The sequence below is a fragment of the Bufo bufo genome, chromosome 4 (assembly GCF_905171765.1).
Source record: "Bufo bufo chromosome 4, aBufBuf1.1, whole genome shotgun sequence".
Classification (NCBI taxonomy): Eukaryota; Metazoa; Chordata; class Amphibia; order Anura; family Bufonidae; genus Bufo; species Bufo bufo.
Window position 1 is genome coordinate 212,062,037 of NC_053392.1, and position 22,063 is coordinate 212,084,099.

The window sequence follows — 22,063 nt, forward strand, 5'->3', positions numbered from 1 at the left end:
AGTAGAGAAAAAAAAACTACAAAAAAAAAAAAAAAAAAAAAATTTTTTTTTTCTCAAAAAGTAAAGGCCAGTTATAATATCACGGTCGGCGTGACTATCACATACGTAACACAGAGGGAGGGAACAAGGAAGGCCCTGCCCAAGAGAGAGGGAAGGTGGTGACCCCTGACTCACCTAGCGGCTGGCACCTGGCTGCCCTGACGTCCCTAGACGGGTTCCTCACCCGTACGCCGATCACGTGCCTAAAGCCCTGGCTTTCCCTAAGCTGAGCCCTAGATAGTGAACAGGGCGGTGGGAACACTAGTCCGCACCACTAGCTCTAAAGGAAAACACCAAGGGGAGGACAGACAATACAAACTCAACATATAATCCCAGGTGGGCGACAACAGGAGACAACAAGAAGCCCAACAGGGATCCGGAGGGTAGCACTCTGGAACGACAACCAGGATACACAACTCCAGTGGGTCAGTATAGATGTCCAGGCAGGAAGCTCTAAAACTGGCAACTAGAGAAGTGTGAGGGGAGAATATAAGGAGGTTGGGAGTGGCAGACAAGAAACAGCTGAGGAGGAGAAGCTACGGATCCCTGATTGAGACAAAAAGGATAGCAAGGCAAACACAGAAAACAATCACTAAGAAACAACGTGATCTTTAGATATAGAGCGCGCAGCCACCCGCTGCGACCTCCTGACCCCGGGTATAACGGAGTCAGACGTGGCTCTTGATACCCTCGTGACACAGAGGATCTGGAAGTGGTGGTGGTGTCCACCGAGGAGGAGGAGGGAGAGCAGGCTGGACCCTCCCAGCAGCAGCAGCATGAGGTGCCACCCCCACCTGATGTGAGCGAAGAGGTAGAGGTGGAAGAGGCTGGACCCTCCCAGCCGCCAGATTCCCCCCCAGCTCCTGATGACGATGAAGAGGAGGAGGTTGTCACCAGCCCCTGCCAGGAGGGTAAATATGTGCACATAGCAATATAATTCTGTATCCATGCCTCTTAATCTGAATTGCAAGTAATTTTCATATTTATTTTATCCTAACAATTCAAAATTTGAAATTAATAAAAAAAAAATAATAATGAGGCAGATGCAGCAGGAGCACGAAGCCGGCATGCAGGAGATGCGGAAGCAGATGTGGAAGCAGATGCGGAAGATGGAGGCGCTGCACCGCAAACGGATGCAGGAGATGTTGGACCTTCATGACCAACTAAAAAAGTTGCCTTAGAGCCATGTTTGTAAATAAATATTTTTTTCAATTCTAACGTGTGCTTCCATTTTTTATTGTTTTGTTTTTGTGTAATTTTAAACGATAAGGTTGCAGTAAGACCCCTTAGTCCAGGGTCAAACTCATCAGGATCAGGACAGACAGCAGCAGCAAATGGTAACGGTGTAGTATAAGGCCTACACATAGCTCGGTCAAAATCATCAGGACAGACAGCAGCATGTAAATGGTAATGGTGTAGTATAAGGCCTACACATAGCTCGGCCAAAATCATCAGGAAGAACAGCAGCAGAAGCAGGCAAATGGTAATGGTGAAGTATAAGGCCTACACATATCTCAGCCAAACTCATCAGGACAGACAACAGCAGGTAAATGGCAACGCTGTAGTATAAGGCCTACGCAAAGCTCGTCCAACTCATCAGGACAGACAGCAGCAGGTAAATGATAATGATGTAGTGTAAAGCCTACACATAACTCGGACAAACTCATCAGGACAGACAGCAGCAAGTAAATGGTAATGGTGTAGTATAAGGCCTACACATAGCTTGGCCAAAATCATCAGGACAGACAGCAGCAGGTAAATGGTAACAAGGTAGTATAAGGCCTGCACCTAGCTCGGCCAAAATCAACAGGACAGACAGCAGCAGGTAAATGGTAACAGTGTAGTATAAGGCCTACACATAGCTCAGCGAAAATCATCAGGAAAGACAGCAGCAGAAGCAGGTAAATGGTAATGATGAAGTATAAGGCCTACACATATCTCAGCCAAACTCATCAGGACAGACAACAGCAGGTAAATGGCAACGGTGTAGTATAAGGCCTACGCAAAGCTCGTCCAACTCATCAGGACAGACAGCAGCAGGTAAATGGTAACAAGGTAGTATAAGGCCTGCACCTAGCTCGGCCAAAATCAACAGGACAGACAGCAGCAGGTAAATGGTAACAGTGTAGTATAAGGCCTACACATAGCTGTGCCAAACTCAGCCAGAACAGACAGGAGATGGTTCTTTGTTTGTAGCAGGAATATGTTCCCAGGAATGGGCCCCCGCAAGACCGGGGTACCACCAAAAATAAACTTAGACACCTCTGACAGCAGCAGGTTCTTTGTCTATAGCAGGAATGTGTTTCCATGCATACAAATTGATATATTTTCCTTTGACAATTTTTATTTCAAAGGATTTTTAACATTGTAAAGCCCACAACAAATTTGTAAAAAAAAACATATATATATATATATATATATATATATATATATATTGTAAACTTTGGGGGTCTTTAAGCTCCGCGAGACAAGTGCGTAAAACCGTGTCAGTAAAGCAAAGGGTCTTTATTGGTGACCAAACAAAACAAAATAAAGCTTTTCTTCAGCATCCAAAACGTCACAACAAAAGTCCTGCTTGTTTCCAGCATAAATGAGGAAAAAGTCTTTCTTCAGAAAAACAACCAAAAGAAAGACACATACGTTTTTAGTAGACGTCCTCCAGACCTTCCCTGCAGACACAGCTTCACTTCCAAACTACTCAAAAGTCCTCTCTGAGCAGCTAGCAGACTTCCATCTTGTCCTCACAGGTGCACTCTCCCAACTCACTCACTCCCTCCATCATCACTTCCTGCTTTAATGGGTGGTTGTCTGTGAGATCTTAACCCCTTGTGCGCTGGCTTCCAGGGTTTAGGAGTGGAGGCTTCATCCCACCCAAATAACACTTTGGAGCCTCCAAAATTCCAGGCCCCAAACTACTTTACTAAGATAGAGAAGACTGTGAGCCAGTCCTCTCTGAATTAGCGCCTGCCTGGAACTTTTCACCCACTTTTTGGGTGACCCCCTGAACCTTCTACCTCTATTTAAATGGACCATAGTCCAAACAGTGGTGCCGTATAGCACCCGTCCAGGACCCACCCCCGGTGTCCTGTACATATCCCCCCCCTCTGCCTCAACGCGGAGGTGTTGGAGGCAACAGTAGACACCATACAATGGACTCGGGAGAGGGCATCGGCATTCTGATGCTGTCTCCCGGGTCTGTGCTCTACCATGAAATTGAACTCCTGGAGAGAAAGGAACCGCCTTGTTACCCTGGCATTGGTGTGTTTATTCTGTCTCATCCAGGTAAGCGGAGCATGGTCTGACACCAAGCGGAACTTTCTGCCCAGGAGGAAATATCGCAGGGAGTCTAGAGCCCACTTGATGGCCAGACACTCCCGCTCCACCACCGCATAGTTTCTTTCAGCTGCCGTCAGCTTCCTACTAAGAAAGACCACAGGGTTCTCCTCCCCATTGATTTCCTGAGACAGGACCGCTCCTAACCCTTCGCTTGAAGCATCTGTCTGTACTACAAAATCTTTTGTAAAATCTGGAGCTACAAGCACCGGATCTTGGCACAAAGCTGTCTTAAGCATTTGAAAAGCCGTCTCGGCCTCGGCGTTCCACTTTATCATCACTGACTTTCTGCCTCTGGTCAGGTCGGTCAGTGGTGCAGCAACAGTGGCAAAGTTGGGGACAAACCTCCTATAATAGCCAACTATGCCCAAAAACGCTCTGACCTGCTTCTTGGTTAGGGGACGGGGCCAGTCCTGTATGGCCTCCACCTTACTCATTTGGGGCTTTACCAGCCCTCTACCCACAATATACCCTAGGTATTTTACTTCCTCCATCCCAATGGCACACTTCTCGGGGTTGATGGTGAACCCTGCTCTTCTTAAGGAGTCTACGACTGCCTGAACCCGGGGAAGGTGGGACTCCCAATCAGTGCTGAAGATGACTATGTCATCTAGGTAGACAGAAGCGTACCGTTGGTGTGGACGCAGAGTTTTGTCCATGGCCCTTTGGAACGTGGCCGGGGCTGAGTGTAGACCAAATGGCATTCTCTTATATTGGAAGTGGCCTTCTGGGGTAGAGAAGGCTGTCTTCTCCCTGGCTTCCTTAGTCAGGGGAATCTGCCAGTACCCTTTTGTGAGGTCTAGCGTGGTAATGTACCTGGCAGGCCCCAACCTTTCAATTAGCTCATCTACTCGTGGCATGGGATATGCGTCGAACTTGGAGACTTCATTAAGCTTTCTGAAGTCGTTGCAGAAGCGGAGGGTGCCGTTGGGCTTGGGTACCAACACAATTGGACTTGACCATTCGCTCTGCGACTCTTCAATGACTCCAAGCTCGAACATTCTTTTAACCTCTTCGGACACTGCCACCCTATGAGCTTCTGGGATACGGTAAGGCTTTAACCTGACTTTTACATTGGGCTCGGTCACAATGTCATGCTCGATGACGTTGGTGCGACCGGGCAACTCTGAAAACATATCTCTATTTTTTTGTAGAAACTCTTTTGTTTGCTGGGTTTGAGGTCTAGTCAGGGTAGAAGCAACCTGCACCAAGTCGATCCCTGCATGGTCCCCTGACTGTACCCCTACTACCGCTGACACTTGTTCTCTGTCTCTCCAGGGTTTCAACAAATTGATGTGATAGATCTGGTATGGTTTTCTTTTCCCTGGCTGGTGTACCTTGTAGTCCACCTCACCGAATTTCTCTACTACCTCAAATGGGCCCTGCCATTTGGCCAAGAATTTGCTCTCTACCGTGGGTATTAGAGCAGCCACCCGGTCTCCTACTTGGAACTGTCTAACTTTAGCCGACCTGTTATACACTCTTCTTTGGGCATCCTGGGCCTTCTGCATATGCTCCTTCACCAGTGGCATCACCTTAGCCACCCTCTCTCGCATTTGAGAGATATGCTCTACCACCGTTTTGTGTGGTGAGGACTCACTTTCCCATGTCTCTTTTACCAGATCGAGTAACCCCCGGGACCTTCGTCCATACACTAATTCAAATGGCTAAAAACCTGTGGATGCTTGCGGGACCTCCCGGATAGCAAATAACAGGGCAGGGAGTAACATATCCCAATCCTTCCCATCTTTCTGGACTACTCTTCTCAACATGGATTTTAAGGTTTTATTGAATCTTTCAAATAGGCCATCGGTCTGTGGGTGGTAGACAGACGTCCGCAACTGCTTAATTTGAAACAATTTGCACAAGTCCGCCATTACCTTTGACATAAAAGGGGTACCCTGGTCTGTCAGGATCTCTTTGGGGAACCCAGTTCGTGAGAACATTTGAAACAACTCCCTGGCGATGGCCTTAGAGGAGGCTTTCCTCAAAGGGACAGCTTCTGGATACCTAGTTGCGTAATCTAGGATGACCAATATGTATTGGTGGCCCCGTGCCGACTTTACCAGGGGTCCCACCAGATCCATAGCGATCCGTTCAAACGGGACTTCGATAATCGGCAAGGGCACCAGAGGGTTTCTATAGTGTGGCACTGGGGCGGTTAACTGGCAAATGGGACAAGACGCATAGTATCTTTTAACCTCGGCCTTCAACCCTGGCCAGTAAAACCGGTCGTTTATCCTGGCTTCTGTTTTCTCCGCCCCCAGGTGTCCTCCCAGTGCATCGTTGTGGGCTAGATCGAGGAGCATCCGCCTATACGGTTGGGGAACCAGCAACTGCTCTATAGTTTCCCCTCGGCTCTCAGCCACTCGATACAGTAAGTCCCCCTTCAACGCAAAGTGAGGGAACCTCTGGTCTGCATCTGGCATTTGTGGGACCCCATCAACAACAGAAACCTGCTCTCGAGCATTGACCAAGGCAGGGTCCCGTAATTGGGCGGTACCAAATGCACCTCTGGACACGTCTAGATCTGGATGTACTGGCCTTGAGGATGTTTCCCCTTCATCTTCCTCAACTGGGGAGAGCTCCTCGTCATCCTCCCCCAGCATGACTTGTAATGGGAAGACCTCCCCCACCTCAGAGATCAACCCGGGTTTAAGACCTGGGTCAGGGGCATTATCCTCCACATTAGCATTCCCTGCGACTTCATTATCAATGGTAGGTATTTCTATATCAGAGGGGTGTATTTCAGCTCCGGACCCCTCGGACCCTGTCCCTTCCAGGCCCAGTGCCCCCAGTTCCCCTGGTGGTGCCATTTGCACCTCGTTCCATAGTTCCAGAAATAGTGGACAGTCCCGCCCCACTATGATGTCATGAATTAAACTGTTTACCACCCCGACCTCCTGTGTAACTGAGGCATGGCCATAAGAGACAGTCACCGGAACCAAGGGGTACTCCTTGGTATCCCCATGAATGCATACCACCCGAAGAGTTTTAGTCACTGGTCTAAGCCTCCCAAGTACCCTGGCATGTACTAATGTTACCATGCTACCGGAGTCCAGTAGGGCCCTGGCAGGAAGGTGGTTCATCCACACTTCACACTCAAACCGTCCTGCAGCCAGGTCAAGATGAGTGGTACACACACTTCGCACATAGAAGGAGCTTCTCCGACCAGTTCCGCACTCCATAGGCTCCTCCTGCAGTGGGCATTGTGCCCGGGTATGCCCCCAGGACCGACATCGCCAACATTGTATGTCTCCCATCTTTGGTACAGGAACCGACCTCCGTGGTTCTAGGGCAGATGGTGTAAACCTGCGGACGCCAACATCTGGCAAGGCTTCTCTCCTCAGGTTGGTGGCTGGTCTGGGTGTCCTTGGCGTGGGTTCTCGACGCTTGGCAGGCCCAAGCAGGTCCTCCACCACGGTATACCGTTCAACCAGCTCGATCAGCTGGTCAGCATTAGTAGGGTTTCCATGGCTTACCCAGCGCTGTAGGTCATCTTGTAGGGACCGTAGGTACCGGTCCATCACTACTCGTTCCACCATTTGTGGACCTGACAACTTGTCTGGTTGCAGCCATTTTTTAACTAACTGAATTAGTTCATGCATCTGGGACCTGGGTGGTTGGTCCGATTTGTACCGCCAGCGATGCACCCTCTGAGCCCGGACAGCTGTGGTCACTCCCAGGCGGGCCAGGATTTCAGCTTTTAGACGTTCATAGTCTTTGATGTGCTCAGCTGGGAGGTCAAAATAGGCCTTTTGCGAGTCACCAGTGAGAAAAGGCGATATAATGCCGGCCCATTGGTCCCGGGGCCACGCTTCTCTCTCTGCTATCCTTTCAAAGGTGGTAAGAAAGGCTTCCACGTCATCGCTGGGTGTTAGTTTCTGCAAAAAATGGCTGGCTCTAACAGATACTGGGTTGCTAACGGCAACGACCGCTTGCGCTTGTCCCTGAGCCAGCTGCTGTACGGCCTCCTGCAAGGCAGCCACCTGTGATTGAGTGGACTCCTGCTGGGCCGTAAACTGGGCGGATAGCAGCCGTGTATTTTCCTGCTGCACAGCTATAGCCTGTGCCAGGGCCTGCTGCTGCTGAGCCATCGCTTCCTCATGGCGACGGTTTGACTCTGCTGACGCTTGCTGCTGGGCCACAGTGGCTTGCTGCTGGGTCACAGTGGCTTGTGCCAAAGCCTTAACGACCTCCTCCATGCCTTTGTCTGCTGTTTGTAACGCCTGGGCTGACTTCACCCAAGACATGCCATAAGTATACTGTCTCTTTAAATGTCAGTTTTAAACGTTTTTTTTGCGCCTGCAAATGCACTTTGCCCGCATCCTCCACCAGTTGTAAACTTTGGGGGTCTTTAAGCTCCGCGAGACAAGTGCGTAAAACCGTGTCAGTAAAGCAAAGGGTCTTTATTGGTGACCAAACAAAACAAAATAAAGCTTTTCTTCAGCATCCAAAACGTCACAACAAAAGTCCTGCTTGTTTCCAGCATAAATGAGGAAAAAGTCTTTCTTCAGAAAAACAACCAAAAGAAAGACACATACGTTTTTAGTAGACGTCCTCCAGACCTTCCCTGCAGACACAGCTTCACTTCCAAACTACTCAAAAGTCCTCTCTGAGCAGCTAGCAGACTTCCATCTTGTCCTCACAGGTGCACTCTCCCAACTCACTCACTCCCTCCATCATCACTTCCTGCTTTAATGGGTGGTTGTCTGTGAGATCTTAACCCCTTGTGCGCTGGCTTCCAGGGTTTAGGAGTGGAGGCTTCATCCCACCCAAATAACACTTTGGAGCCTCCAAAATTCCAGGCCCCAAACTACTTTACTAAGATAGAGAAGACTGTGAGCCAGTCCTCTCTGAATTAGCGCCTGCCTGGAACTTTTCACCCACTTTTTGGGTGACCCCCTGAACCTTTTACCTCTATTTAAATGGACCATAGTCCAAACAGTGGTGCCGTATAGCACCCGTCCAGGACCCACCCCCGGTGTCCTGTACAATATATATATATATATAGAAGAAAAATGCCGGCACTGACTACTATCAGAAAAAATAGGTGCACGTTCCAGGGGAGTCGACTTCTTACCCCAACAAATGAATCCAGAAAATGGACGGCACTCCGGTTAGATGAAAGTGAATGTTCCTTTATTCAACCATAGGGTGCAATGTTTCGGCTCCAAAAATGAGCCTTTTTCAAGCAGAGATACAAAACAAGTGAAGACCAATATATAGGTGAATCAATCAGTATACAGATCATGTGACCATGTCCCACCCAGTGGGTGTGTTACAAAAGTGACAGCATCATAATCATAATAAAAATACAGTGAAAAAAATACATGATAAGGCAAATGACATAATTATACATGTCTGACATTTGCATACATTATGTGAATAAAAGGACAGACCCATCGATCGGACACAAAAAAGCAATCGATGGATACGTCCAGTGAGTGTAAAACATACCGAGGGCGGAGCAAAGGGACGATCAGGTGGACACATCAAGGCAGAGAGGGGCATATTCCATGCGATCATTTGGCATTGTAAACATGCCACTGCACAGGCGCGGCGTTACTTCAATCAGGGACCGGTGGCAGCTGGAAGACGTCGAGCATCATTAAAGCTGGCCCATGCTCATACGTCATCCCAGCGTCACACACACTGCAGCCTCGGTGCGTTGCGGCACATGCCCAGTGTATATCCGGTCTCAAGGCGCCATCTTAGAAGCTGGAAAGATGCCCATATCCCATGTACACACATCAGACCTGCTGTAAATCAGGGTATCTCGATCTGGACTAGTACGGACAGTCTGGAAACCAGATCGCCCACATACTATGCCCAGACAAAAACCCACTAGTGCCACGGAAAACCCACGGTATAGCAAGGGGTGTCTGTCGAGGGTGTCCGATCGCTACCAGACCCAAGAGGGTTCTCCTCCTGCAGGTACACATATGTCACAGGGAGCAAATCTATACCAGATGAAGAAAATAATCTCAACAACACCATTGTGGCTATTATAATGAAATATGTAACAGTCCCAAGGTGCACGCCGGGTCCGGCAGTGTAAAAAATGCAAATACATAAAACAAACAAAAAAATATAATAAAAAAGACGCATGGCTCCCTCCCATATAAAATAGTGCGTCCACTTCATCCTTAAGCTCCAACCCTCCAGGTACCGGATACAAGTGATCTGTGAATGAAAGACAGAATAAAATTAATTTACTGTTGAAACAACTGATTCTTGAAATAGATACATACTCTAAGTGTGTACACGAAGGCACCGTGGCGCAACCTGCTAAACACAAGAGGCAAGCCACACCTCATACAGCATCCCTAAAATTAAATTCTATGTTTAATCCATTTGGTTTCAGGCTATTCAGCCTGTGGATCCAACTTAGTTCCTTACGCTTAAGTAACCTTGACCTATCACCGCCACGTCGGGGCTGAGGCACATGGTCGAGGATCCAAACCCTCAGCTCACCCTCCCTGTGCCTAGCCTCAGAAAAATGCTTAGATACCGGTAAATCAAGGCGTTTTTTCCGGATGCTTAAGCGATGATTGTTCAAGCGGGTCTTGAGGTCAGTCGTCGTTTCCCCGACATAGAGCAGTTTGCACGGACAGGACAGCACATAAATAACGTAGCTTGAGTTACATGTGAGATGAAACAAAATGTTAAGGGATTCACCAGTGCAGGGATGTACAAATGTTTTCCCTTTACGGATGTATCTACAATTGACGCATCCCAAGCAGGGAAAACACCCCAAGCCCGGCTGCGTCAATGTGGTTTGTCTGGAGGACCCCTTGGAGCCAATGTCGGCTTTAACCAACTGGTCCCGAAGATTCCTTGAAAACGATAGGAGAACAGTGGTGGACATTGAAACTCCGGTATCTCCTTGAAACAAGATCCCAGGAGATCCCAATGTTTCCTGAGAACCTTATTGATTGAGGGACTAAGTTCACTATATACTGACACAAACAGAATCCTATTGGTTTTCTGAATGGTTTTTCGCTGGGACAGTAATCCATCCCTGTCAAGACCGCGTACCCTGTCCAGGTGTTCATCTAGTAGTCGTTTTGGGTAACCCCTATCACGAAATCTAGTAGCCATGGACTCCAGGGTTGCGTTGTACTTATGTTCATCAGATACAACACGTTTAGCCCTAAGGAACTGGGAAAAGGGGAGTGACTGGATCATTCTCCTAGGGTGAGAGCTGTTGTAACACAGGAAGGTGTTGGTATCCGTGGGTTTGGTGTATAGCTCCGTGTGCAATACACCACCGCTTAACACAACCCTAGTATCCAAGAACTGGATATCCGTAGTGGAGTGAACGAGAGTGAATTGCAGATTAGAATCATGGCTGTTTAAAAAGCCATGAAAATCAGTCAATTCCACCTCGCTGCCTGTCCATATGAGGAAGATGTCGTCGATATATCTCCACCACCTCAGCACATGTCTGAAGTGGTGGGACAGATAGACGACATCTTCCTCATAGCACCGCATAAAAATATTTGCATACGTGGGGGCCACATGAAACCCCATGGCCACACCACGCTGCTGCAAATAATACACATCTTTAAAGAGAAAGTAATTGTAGTGAAGAACAATATTGAGCAGGTCACTACAATTACTTTCTCTTTAAAGATGTGTATTATTTGCAGCAGCGTGGTGTGGCCATGGGGTTTCACGTGGCCCCCACGTATGCTAATATTTTTATGCGGTGCTATGAGGAAGATGTCGTCTATCTGTCCCACCACTTCAGACATGTGCTGAGGTGGTGGAGATATATCGACGACATCTTCCTCATATGGACAGGCAGCGAGGTGGAATTGACTGATTTTCATGGCTTTTTAAACAGCCATGATTCCAATTTGCAATTCACTCTCGTTCACTCCACTACGGATATCCAGTTCTTGGACACTAGGGTTGTGTTAAGCGGTGGTGTATTGCACACGGAGCTATACACCAAACCCACGGATACCAACACCTTCCTGTGTTACAACAGCTCTCACCCTAGGAGAATGATCCAGTCACTCCCCTTTTCCCAGTTCCTTAGGGCTAAACGTGTTGTATCTGATGAACATAAGTCCAACGCAACCCTGGAGTCCATGGCTACTAGATTTCGTGATAGGGGTTACCCGAAACGACTACTAGATGAACACCTGGACAGGGTACGCGGTCTTGACAGGGATGGATTACTGTCCCAGCGAAAAACCATTCAGAAAACCAATAGGATTCTGTTTGTGTCAGTATATAGTGAACTTAGTCCCTCAATCAATAAGGTTCTCAGGAAACATTGGGATCTCCTGGGATCTTGTTTCAAGGAGATACCGGAGTTTCAATGTCCACCACTGTTCTCCTATCGGCGTTCAATTAATCTTCGGGACCAGTTGGTTAAAGCCGACATTGGCTCCAAGGGGTCCTCCAGACAAACCACATTGACGCAGCCGGGCTTGGGGTGTTTTCCCTGCTTGGGATGCGTCAATTGTAGATACATCCGTAAAGGGAAAACATTTGTACATCCCTGCACTGGTGAATCTCATAACATTTTGTTTCATCTCACATGTAACCCAAGCTACGTTATTTATGTGCTGTCCTGTCCGTGCAACCTGCTCTATGTCGGGGAAATGACGACTGACCTCAAGACCCGCTTGAACAATCATCGCTTAAGCATCCGGAAAAAACGCCTTGATTTACCGGTATCTAAGCATTTTTCTGAGGCTAGGCACAGGGAGGGTGAGCTGAGGGTTTGGATCCTCGACCATGTGCCTCAGCCCCGACGTGGCGGTGATAGGTCAAGGTTACTTAAGCGTAAGGAACTAAGTTGGATCCACAGGCTGAATAGCCTGAAACCAAATGGATTAAACATAGAATTTAATTTTGGGGATGCTGTATGAGGTGTGGCTTGCCTCTTGTATTTAGCAGGTTGCGCCACGGTGCCTTCGTGTACACACTTAGAGTATGTATCTATTTCAAGAATCAGTTGTTTCAACAGTAAATTAATTTTATTCTGTCTTTCATTCACAGATCACTTGTATCCGGTACCTGGAGGGTTGGAGCTTAAGGATGAAGTGGACGCACTATTTTATATGGGAGGGAGCCATGCGTCTTTTTTATTATATTTTTTTGTTTGTTTTATGTATTTGCATTTTTTACACTGCCGGACCCGGCGTGCACCTTGGGACTGTTACATATTTCATTATAATAGCCACAATGGTGTTGTTGAGATTATTTTCTTCATCTGGTATAGATTTGCTCCCTGTGACATCTGTGTACCTGCAGGAGGAGAACCCTCTTGGGTCTGGTAGCGATCGGACACCCTCGACAGACACCCCTTGCTATACCGCGGGTTTCCGTGGCACTAGTGGGTTTTTGTCTGGGCATAGTATGTGGGCGATCTGGTTTCCAGACTGTCCGTACTAGTCCAGATCGAGATACCCTGATTTACAGCAGGTCTGATGTGTGTACATGGGATATGGGCATCTTTCCAGCTTCTAAGATGGCGCCTTGAGACCGGATATACACTGGGCATGCGCCGCAACGCACCGAGGCTGCAGTGAGTGGCGCTGGGATGACGTATGAGCATGGGCCAGCTTTGATGATGCTCGACGTCTTCCAGCTGCCACCGGTCCCTGATTGAAGTAACGCCGCGCCTGTGCAGTGGCATGTTTACAACGCCAAATGATCGCATGGAATATGCCCCTCTCTGCCTTGATGTGTCCACCTGATCGTCCCTTTGCTCCGCCCTCGGTATGTTTTACACTCACTGGACATATCCATCGATTGCTTTTTTGTGTCCGATCGATGGGTCTGTCCTTTTATTCACATAATGTATGCAAATGTCAGACATGTATATTTATGTCATTTGCCTTATCATGTATTTTTTTCACTGTATTTTTATTATGATTATGATGCTGTCACTTTTGTAACACACCCACTGGGTGGGACATGGTCACATGATCTGTATACTGATTGATTCACCTATATATTGGTCTTCACTTGTTTTGTATCTCTGCTTGAAAAAGGCTCATTTTTGGAGCCGAAACGTTGCACCCTATGGTTGAATAAAGGAACATTCACTTTCATCTAACCGGAGTGCTGTCCATTTTCTGGATTTATATATATATATATATATATATATATACAGTTGCAAGAAAAAGTATGTGAACCCTTTGGAATTATATGGATTCCTGCACAAATTGGTCATAAAATGTGATCTGATCTTCATCTAAGTCACAACAATAGACAATCACAGTCTGCTTAAACTAATAACACACAAGGAATTAAATGTTACCATGTTTTTATTGAACACACCATGTAAACATTCACAGTGCATGTGGAAAAAGTATGTGAACCCCTAGACTAATGACATCTCCAATAGCTAATTGAAGTGAGGTGTCAGCCAACTGGAGTCCAATCAATGAGATGAGATTGGAGGTGTTGGTTACAGCTGCCCTGCCCTATAAAAAACACACACCAGTTCTGGGTTTCCTTTTCACAAGAAGCATTGCCTGATGTGAATGATGCTTCGCACAAAAGAGCTCTCAGAAGACCTACGATTAAGAATTGTTGACTTGCATAAAGCTGAAAAGGGTTATAAAAGTATCTCCAAAAGCCTTGCTGTTCATCAGTCCACGGTAAGACAAATTGTCTATAAATGGAGAAAGTTCAGCACTTCTGCTACTCTCCCTAGGAGTGGCTGTCCTGTAAAGATGACTGCAAGAGCACAGCGCAGACTGCTCAATGAGGTGAAGAAGAATCCTAGAGTGTCAGCTAAAGACTTACAAAAGTCTCTGGCATATGCTAACATCCCTGTTAGCGAATCTACGATACGTAAAACACTAAACAAGAATGGATTTCATGGGAGGATACCACAGAGGAAGATACTGCTGTCCAAAAAAAACATTGCTGCACATTTACAGATTGCACAAGAGCACCTGGATGTACCACAGCAGTACTGGCAAAATATTCTGTGGACAGATGAAACCAAAGTTGAGTTGTTTGGAAGAAACACACAACACTATGTATAGAGAAAAAGAGGCACAGCACACCAACATCAAAACCTCATCCCAACTTTGAAGTATGGTGGTGGGGCATCATGGTTTGGGGCTGCTTTGCTGTGTCAGGGCCTGGACGGATTTCTATCATCGAAGGAAAAATGAATTCCCAGTTTATCAAGACATTTTGCAAGAGAACTTAAGGCCATCTGTCCACCAGCTGAAGCTCAACAGAAGATGGGTGTTGCAACAGGACAACGACTCAAAGCATAGAAATAAATCAACAACAGAATGGCTTAAACAGAAGAAAATACGCCTTCTGGAGTGGCCCAGTCAGAGTCCTGACCTCAACCCGATTGAGATGCTGTGGCATGACCTCCAGAAAGTGATTCACACCAGACATCCCAAGAATATTGCTGAACTGAAACAGTTCTGTAAAGAGGAATGGTCAAGAATTACTCCTGACCGTTGTGCACGTCTGATCTGCAACTACAGGAAACGTTTGGTTGAAGTTATTGCTGCCAAAGGAGGTTCAACCAGTTATTAAATCCAAGGGTTCACATACTTTTTCCACCTGCACTGTGAATGTTTACATGGTGTGTTCAATAAAAACATGGTAACATTTAATTATTTGTGTGTTATTAGTTTAAGCAGACTGTGATTGTCTATTGTTGTGACTTAGATGAAGATCAGATCACATTTTATGACCAATTTGTGCAGAAATCCATATAATTCCAAAGGGTTCACATACTTTTTCTTGCAACTGTATATATATATATATATATATATATATAAACATGCCATGGCACAGCCTCCAGAAAATGTGCGTTTATTCACCCATAAGCGACGTTTCAGTCAACACAATGGGATCTTTCTCAAGCAGTGACAAAAGTGAATGGTGCCAAATACAAATACAAACTCAGGTGATTATTCAATGAAAACTATTAATAAGTGAATTACAATTAATGTGTTTGATTAGTATTGTGTCTAAAAATTAAAAATACTGTATAAAAAAATTACATAATATACAAGTATCCATACTGTGAAGAGATTAATAACTTCAATTAAACTATGTGAATTCATAATATGTGCTTAATTCATCATAATTACATATTTTAAAAAATACGTCCAAAACCAATTGTGTCATTAAAATATCAGTTGTACCGATTAAAAACATAATGGAAGGGGCCAAGAACTAACCAGCATGGATCTGATATAGCATCCCGTTTGGTTAACACTGCATGTCGGCGCATAGCTTCCGCATTACATAAAGAAACATGTGATGCGATCAGTGATCGCATCGAAGGATGAACGCACACAGACCGCGAGCGTCCATAGACAGGGAGGTCACATGATAACAGATCACGTGTTCGCACCTGAAATGGAACGCGCGCTGAGCCGCAGGCTCCTCACGTCTATGCGGTCACATGATCGCAACCATGGAAATTAATAGACCAACTCGCAAACTGGTGACCTGGCTTCAAGAACATCATATATTCAACAGTTTATATTGCAAAGTGAAAAGATGGGATTATATATTAAAAAAAAGCATGTGCAACTTATCATTACATAGTTGTCAAGAAGTAACATAAAATATAAATGTATATATAGATATACCCATGTGGCAATTACGCTACATTCCTAAAACCGCATTACCACATGGTTCAGTATAACGCCAGTCACACCCAACCATGTAGAGAGGTCAACATGGAAGTCAGGAATCCTGTTCAGGACGACAGACAACACCATGTTTAAACCTAAATCCTAAATAAAACAAACAATGAAATAATACAATTTAATTAGGTTCCTCAATCAGTCCTGTACAATGTTAACTGCACAAGACCTTTTGACAAGGGAAGCCCACATGCGGTCCCTACCTAGCTTTAGTAAGAACCACACCAGGGCCGCCCAAAACCCAAGAAAAGCAAAATTATAACTGAAGCATAATTATAAAATGAAATAAAGTAAAAAAAAAAAAAATTGGGAGAATGAAGCGTAACACTGCATGATTGTATTTTATTCAAATGATTCTTTTTATATATATATATATATATATATATGTATACTGTATATATATATATATATATATATATATATTGACAATATATGATGAACAGAGCACATGTGCAAAAATGAAGCATGCGCACCAGTTTAAGAGAATTCTAATACTCGATAGTTGAAAAAGTCCTAGGGGCGAATAAGTGGTCCATGCTGGTTGTCCTCAGCAGGATCAGGACAGACAGGTAATTGTTAACGCTGTAGTATAAGGCAGCAGGTAAACATAGCTCGACCAAACTCAGCAGGATCAGGAAAGACAAAAAGCAGGTAATTGGTAACGCTGGAGTATAAGGCCTACACATAGCTCGACCAAACTCAGCAGGATCAGGACAGACAGCAGCAGGTAATTGTTAACGCTGTAGTATAAGGCCTACACATAGCTCGACCAAACTCAGCCGTATCAAAACAGTCAGCAGCGGGTAAATGGTAAAGCTGTAGTATAAGGTCGACACATAACTCAGCAGGGTCAGGACAGACAGCAGCAGCAAATAAAGGTAACGGTGGAGTATAATGCCTACACATAACTCAGCATGATCAGGACAGACAGCAGCAGCACGTACAAGGTAACGGTTGAGTATAAGGCCTACACACAGATCGGTCTATCTCAGCAGGAACAGACTGCAGCAGGTTCTTTTTTGCAGCAGGAATGTTTTCCCAGGAATGGGGCCCCGCCAGACTGGGGAAACACCAAAATTAAACTTAGACACCTCTGACAGCAGCAGGTTCTTCGACTACAGCAGGAATGTGCTCCCATGCATAAAAAATTCAATATTTTCCTTTGACAATTCATTTTTCAAAGGTATTTTAAGTTTGTAAAGCCCACAATAAATTAGTTAAAAATTTGCTCCACACGCCACCCGCACCGATCTGCTCTCAGATTCCATATCGGGCACATCGAGTCTGGAGAAGAACACTGCCTTTAGGTTCATGAAAAATGTACAGTAATCCGGTCCTATACAATGCAGATGTCTGGAGGGGGAGAAGAATGCAGGGCTTCCAGAGAGAGATGGGATAGATAAATATACACATGTGGTCCATCCTGCTAGAATCTAACTACCCCATCTCTCACTGGAAACACTGAAATCTTCTCACCCTCCAGACATAAAAAATGTATAGGACCGGATTACTGTGCGTTTTTCAGGAACTTACAGGATCTGATTTTCTATGTCAAGTCCACAAAGATGAAGCAAAGCTGTATTCGTTTTGTGGGGTAAGTTTACCTGCAGCTCTATGTAACTCAAGAACACATGGTGGCTTCAGAACAGACTACAAACTCCGCTCTGCTGGATGACAGTGTCGGTGCTCCCCGGTGCCTGTGAGTAGAGATGGCCTTGCGGTTCGCCCTGCTGTCGTTTTGCAGCGAACTTTGACCCATGATGGCCACATCCATCAGGTGGTACAGGACAGCCAATTGAGACATTTCAGCACATGCACATACCCCCTAACATAAATAAACCTGATCTGGCCGCCATTTTACATTCAGTCTTTTGCCAGTGTAGGGAGAGGTTGCTCTGTGGAGCAGGGACAGTCTGTTAGGGACACCAAATGCTAGCTAATACGGCCACAAAAGTCCTTTTATGGACTAGTATAGGTGTGCTATCGATAGATGTGACTTACTGAGGGGTGTAATATACTTATAATATACTTTCTAACATAGAAAGTATATTATAGTGCATTTGTATTGTGCAGCAGTTGTGTGCGGTTCTGCTGAGATACTGCAGCTACACAGAGTGCCAAACGCTATTGGAACAAATAATTTCTACTGGTGTGATTTACCAGTTGCCTCCCCAAAAAACTGATTGAAGCAGGGGTGTTATATACTAATAATATACTTTCTATATAGTGCATTTAGGTAGTGCAGCATTTGTCTGCGGTTTAGCTGCGATACTGCAGCTACACAGAGTGCCAAACACTATTGGAACAAATAATTTCTACTGGTGTTATATACCAGTTGCCTCCCCAAAAAACTGATTGAAGCAGGGGTGTTATATATTAATAATATACTTTCTATATAGTGCATTTAGGTAGTGCAGCATTTGTTTGCAGTTGTGCTGCATTACCGCATCTACACAGAGTGACAAACACCATTGGAACAAATAATTTCTACTGGTGTGATATACCAGTTGCCCCCCAAAAAAATTGATTGAAGCAGAGGTGTTATATACGAATTATATACTTTTTATATAGTGCATTTGGGTAGTGCAGCATTTGTTTGCGGTTTTGTTGCGTTACCGCAGCTACAGATAGTGACAAACGCCATTGGAACAAATAATTTCTACTGGTGTGATATACCAGTTTCCCCACAAAAAAAATGATTGAAGCAGGGGTGTTATATACCAATTATATACTTTCTATATAGTGCATTTGGGTAGTGCAGCATTTGTTTGCGGTTTAGGCTACTTTCACACCTGCGTTCAGGTGTCCGCTCGTGAGCTGCGTTTGAAGGGGCTCACGAGCGGTCCTGAACGCAGCCGTCCGGCCCCAATGCATTCTCAGTGGAGGCGGATCCACTGAGAATGCATCCGCCTGCCAGCGCTCAGCCTCCGCTCCGCTCAGTGAGCGGACACCTGAACGCTGCTTGCAGCGTTCAGGTGTCCGCCTGGCCGTGCGAAGGTGAGCGGATCCGTCCAGACTTATAATAGAAGTCAATGGGGACGGATCCGCTTGAAGATGACACCATATGGCTCAATCTTCAAGCGGATCCGTTCCCCATTGACTTTCAATGTAAAGTCAGGCTACTTTCAGACTTAGAAAATTTTCTAAGTAATAATGCAGACGGATCCGTTCTGAACGGATGCAAACGTCTGCATTATCGGAGCGGATCCGTCTGATGAAACATCAGACGGATACGCTCCGAACGCTAGTGTGAAAGTAGCCTTAGCTGCGTTAGCTCAGCTACAGATAGTGACAAATGCTATTGGAACAAATAATTTCTACTGGTGTGAAATACCAGTTGCCCCCCAAAAAAACTGATTGAAGCAGTGGTGTGATATACCAAAAATATACTTTCTATATAGTGCATTTGGGTAGTGCAGCATTTGTTTGCGGTTTTGCTGCATTACCGCAGCTACACAGAGTGACAAACGCCATTAGAACAAATAATTTGTACTGGTGTGATATACCAGTTGCCCCCCAAAAAAACTGATTGAGGCAGGGGTGTGATATACCTATAATATAATTTATATATAGTGCATGTGCAGCATTTGTGTGCGGTTCTGCTGAGATACCGCAGCTATACAGAGGGACAAACGCTACTGGAACAACTAATTTCAACTGGTGTGATATAACAGTTGCCCCCCAAAAAAACTGATTGAGGCAGGGGTGTGATATACCTATAATATAATTTCTATATAGTGCATTTGTATTGTGCAGCAGTTGTGTGCGGTTCTGCTGAGATACCGCAGCTATACAGAGGGACAAACGCTATTGGAACAACTAATTGCAACTGTTGTGATTAGAGATGAGCGTATCGAAGCTGACGAAGTCGAATTCGTTCCGAATTTCAGGAAAAATTCCATTCTTAACCAATGCAAATTTCCTCACGCTTCGTGGTAGCAAATCGCATTATTTCCTAAAATGGTGTCTGAAATGGCGGCTACACGTGTGAGGACCTAGGGCAAGGAACTCTGGTAAGGCGGGATGACCCATAATGCGATGCATGCAGCCAATCAGCAGCCAGCCAGCCCGGTGATGTCACAGCCCTATAAATACGGTGGCCATCTTAGATGCTGTCATTCACCATCGTACATTGTTCAGGGACAGACGTGTATGCAGGCACTATGGAGAGTGAAAGAAAAACTGTTTTAAAAAAAAAGGAACGACGCGATTTACTAGTGCAGGGAAAGGATAAGTGAGATGAATCATTTCACAGTCAGGGAGAGACGTGTGCAGATGCTAGTAGGGAGAGTCATCGGAATTTCCTCATTGTGAAAACCAGCGTTTTACAAGTGCAGGGAAAGGACAGTGAGAGGAATCATTTCACAGTCAGGGAGAGACACGTGCAGATGCTAGTAGGGAGAGTGCAGGGAAACATTACATGGGGATCCAGATCGTCTGATAATACCTCTCTGTTATTCCAGCAATTAGTTATTGGGGTGCAAGTGCTATGTTGAAAAGCCTTTAGTGGCTTTTATCTGTGGAAAAAGATAAATATACACGCAGGTCACTTTTGCTGTTAACTGCGCTGATATAATTTAGTGGCCTATTTCAATACAATACAAAAAATATATACGCAGGTCATTTTTGTTGTTATTTACGCTAAAATCATTTGCAGTCATTTCTTGTGAAAGAACATAGGGCCGTATTTCAGTAATACATGAAACATTTAAATGCACTGCACGGTTGCATTCATTTCTGGTGAAAGAGTATAGGGGCTTATTTCATTTAAAAAATTAAAATACATGCGCACTGCTGGTGAAAGCGTATAGTGGCCTATTTCAGTCCAAGAAGAAATATATATTTTCAGTTCACTTATGCAGTTATTTCAGTTAAAAGCGTATAGGAACTACTAATTTTCCTTATGATGTCAGGATGCAGTGTTTTACTTTTATAACTTAATATACTAATGTCCTTTGGACTAACTTACACCTATTAATCCTGCACCTCCTTATCCTAAAACGTAACCTTTATTCATATTGTTTCTAATAGGTGACTAAGGACTCATAAATTAAAAGTTTTGCCAGTTTGTTTCTAGATTTTAGTCAGTAGTTTTCCGGATATACACTGTTACCTTGCTGGCTGCGTGCTGCCAGCATTATTAGGTTTAATGTATCTAATATCTCCTATTTCACATCAGTAGAGACCATACTGAGTTAAAACATAAGATCCTCGACATGTTTCGCCGAGTACCGGCGTCTTCAGGGGTTTGGGCAAATGATGGGCTAATAATGCTGGCAGCGCGCAGCCAGCAAGGTAACAGTGTATATCTGGAAAACTACTGACTACAATCTAGAGACCAACTAGCAAACTTTTAATTTATGAGTCCTTAGTCACCTATTAGAAACAATATGAATAAAGGTTAAAAAGCGTATAGGGACGTATTTCAGTAAACAAAGAAAAATATATTCTCAGTTCCCTTCTGCAGTTATTTCTGTTGAAAGCGTATAGTGGCCTATTGAGTCCAACAAGAAATATTTATTCTCAGGTCACTTCTGCAGTTATTTCTGGTGAAAGCGTATAGGGGCATATTTCAGTACTAATAGTTAAGGCTGCATGCAGCCTGTTATTGTGGGAGGGGCCAGGTCCCCTTACTTAAGCCCCCTCGTACAGCTCACCATCACCGCGCCCGCCGACCAGCACTTCCTGTGACTCACGTCACTTCCGGTAAGCACGCCTCCCCAGGTAAGTAGCGCCGCACGCCTCCTGCCTCCCGCCGGTGTCTCCGGTCCGTCCGACCGACTTCGGGACCGAGGTCGGCCGCAGGCCCGCTCCCCCTCACCGCCTCGTGAGCTCCCTCCACCGCCGTCGTGTCGCGTCCGTCCTCTCGCGAGAGGTCGGGCGCATGCGCAGCCGGCTACCGGGCCGGCTGCCGCATCAAGTCCTGCACGCTGGCCGTAGGGGTGGTGGACAGAGGGGGAGCCCCGCTCACGGCCGCTACTGCCTCCCACGCTCCTGTCATGGCCGTTCTTGCTTGCCACACTCCC